Source organism: Chiloscyllium punctatum, chromosome 1, assembly GCF_047496795.1.
Source record: "Chiloscyllium punctatum isolate Juve2018m chromosome 1, sChiPun1.3, whole genome shotgun sequence".
NCBI lineage: Eukaryota > Metazoa > Chordata > Chondrichthyes > Orectolobiformes > Hemiscylliidae > Chiloscyllium > Chiloscyllium punctatum.
Genome location: NC_092739.1, coordinates 174,165,412 through 174,168,674, shown reverse-complemented (window position 1 = coordinate 174,168,674; position 3,263 = coordinate 174,165,412).

The window sequence follows — 3,263 nt, the reverse complement described above, 5'->3', positions numbered from 1 at the left end:
AGTCATCCTCACACTGACTCTCACACTCACACAGCCACTCTCTCACACTGACAACACAGCCATCCTCACACTGTGACTCTCACACTGGCAGACATTACCTTACACTGTAATACAGCCATCCTCACACTGTGAATCTCACACTGGCAGACATTACCTTACACTGTAATACAGTCATCCTCACACTGTGACTCTCACACTGGCAGACATTACCTTACACTGTAATACAGTCATCCTCACACTGTGACTCTCACACTGACAGACACTACCTTACACTGTAATACAGTCATCCTCACACTGTGACTCTCACACTCATACAGATACTCCCTCACACTGACACACAATCATCCTCACACGGACACCCCCACTCTGACAGACACTCCCTCACACTGACACACAGTCATGCTCACACTGACACTCTCACTCTGACAGACACTACCTCACACTGACACACAATGATCCTCACACTGAGACTCTCACACTGACAGACTCTCCCTCACACTGACACACAGTCATCCTCACACTGACACTCTCACTCTGACATACACTGCCTCACACTGACACACAATCATCCTCACACTGTGACTCTTACACTCATAGACACAACCTCACACTGACATACAGTCATCCTCAAACTGGGACTCTTACACTGACAGACATTCCCTCACACTGACACACAGTCATCCTCACAATCAGACTCACACACTGACAGACACTGACATACAGTCATCCTCAAACTGGGACTCTCACACTGACAGACACTCCTTCACACTGACAAACAGTCATCTTCACTGTGAGACTTTCACATTGACGGACACTACCTCACACTGACACACAGTCATCCTCACAATCAGACTCACACACTGACAGACACTGACATACAGTCATCCTCAAACTGGGACTCTCACACTGACAGACACTCCTTCACACTGACAAACAGTCATCTTCACTGTGAGACTTTCACATTGACAGACACTATCTCACACTGACAGACAGTCATCCCCACACTGTGACTCTCACACTGACAGACACTCCCTCACACAGACAACACAGTCATCTTCACACTGTGACTCTCACTCTGACAGACACTCCCTCACACTGAGATACAGTCATCCTCACACAGAGTCTTTCACACTGACAGACACTCCTTCTCTCTGACACTGTGACTCTCACACTGACTGACACTCCCTCACACTGACAACACAGTCATCTTCACACTGTGACTCTCATACTGACGTCATCCTCACACGGAGACTCTCACACTGACAGACATTCCCTCACACTGACATGCAGTCGTCCTCACAATCAGATTCACACACTGACAGACACTGACATACAGTCATCCTCAAACTGGGACTCTCACACTGACAGACACAACCTCACACTGACATACAGTCATCCTCAAACTGGGACTCTTACACTGACAGACATTCCCTCACACTGACACACAGTCATCCTCACACTGAATCACTCACACACACAGACACTCCCTCACACTGACACACAGTCATCCCCACACTGAGACTCTCACACTGACATACACTGCCTCACACTGACACACAATCATCCTCACACTGTGACTCTCACACTGATAGACACAACCTCACACTGACATACAGTCATCCTCAAACTGGGACTCTTACACTGACAGACATTCTCTCACACTGACACACAGTCATCCTCACAATCAGACTCACACACTGACAGACACTGACATACAGTCATCCTCAAACTGGGACTCTCACACTGACAGACACTTCTTCACACTGATAAACAGTCATCTTCACTGTGAGACTTTCACATTGACGGACACTACCTCACACTGACGCACAATCATCCTCACATTGAGATACTCACTCTGACTGACACTACCTCACACTGACACACAGTCATCCTCACACTGTCACTCTCACACTGAAGACATTCCCTCACACTGACACGCAGTCGTCCTCACAATCAGACTCACACATTGACAGACACTCACTCACACTGACATACAGTCATCCTCAAACTGGGACTCTTACACTAACATTCCCTCACACTGACATGCAGTTGCCCTCACAATCAGACTCACACACTGACAGACACTGACATACAGTCATTCTCAAACTGGGACTTTCACACCGACAGACACTCCTTCACACTGACACACAGTCATTCTGACACTGTGACTCTCAACTGACAGACACTCCCTCACACTGACACACAGTCATCTTCACACGGAGACTCTCACACTGACATACACTGCCTCACACTGACACACAGTTATCCTCACACTGTCACTCTCACACTGACAGACACTCCCTTACACTGACAGACAGTCATCCTCACACTGAATCACTCACAATGACAGACATTCCCTCACACTGACACGCAGTCGTCCTCACAGTCAGACTCACACATTGACAGACACTCCCTCACACTGACATACAGTCATCCTCAAACTGGGACTCTTACACTGACAGACATTCCCTCACACTGACATGCAGTCGTCCTCACAATCAGACTCACACACTGATAGACACTGACATACAGTCATCCTCAAACTGGGACTCTCACACTGACAAACAGTCATCTTCACTGTGAGACTTTCACATTGACGGACACTACCTCACACTGACACACAGTCATCCTCACACTGACACTCTCACTCTGACAGACACTCCCTCACACTGACACACAGTCATCCTCACACTGTGACTCTCACACTGACAGACACTCCCTCACACTGACACGCAGTCGTCCTCACAATCAGACTCACACACTGACAGACACTGACATACAGTCATCCTCAAACTGGGACTCTCACACTGACAGACACTCCTTCATACTGACAAACAGTCATCTTCACTATGAGACTTTCACACTGATACACAGTCATCCTCACACTGACACTCTCACACTGACATACACACCCTCACACTGACACACAGTCATCCTCACATTGAGATGCTCACTCTGACAGACACTACCTCACACTGACATACAGTCATCCTCACACTGTCACTCTCACACTGACAGACACTCCCTCACACTGACACACAGTCATCCTCACACTGAATCACTCACACTGAAGACATTCCCTCACACTGACACGCAGTCGTCCTCACAATCAGACTCACACATTGACAGACACTCACTCACACTGACATACAGTCATCCTCAAACTGGGACTCTTACAATAACATTCCCTCACACTGACATGCAGTTGCCCTCACAATCAGACTCACACACTGACAGACACTGACATACAGTCATCCTCAAAC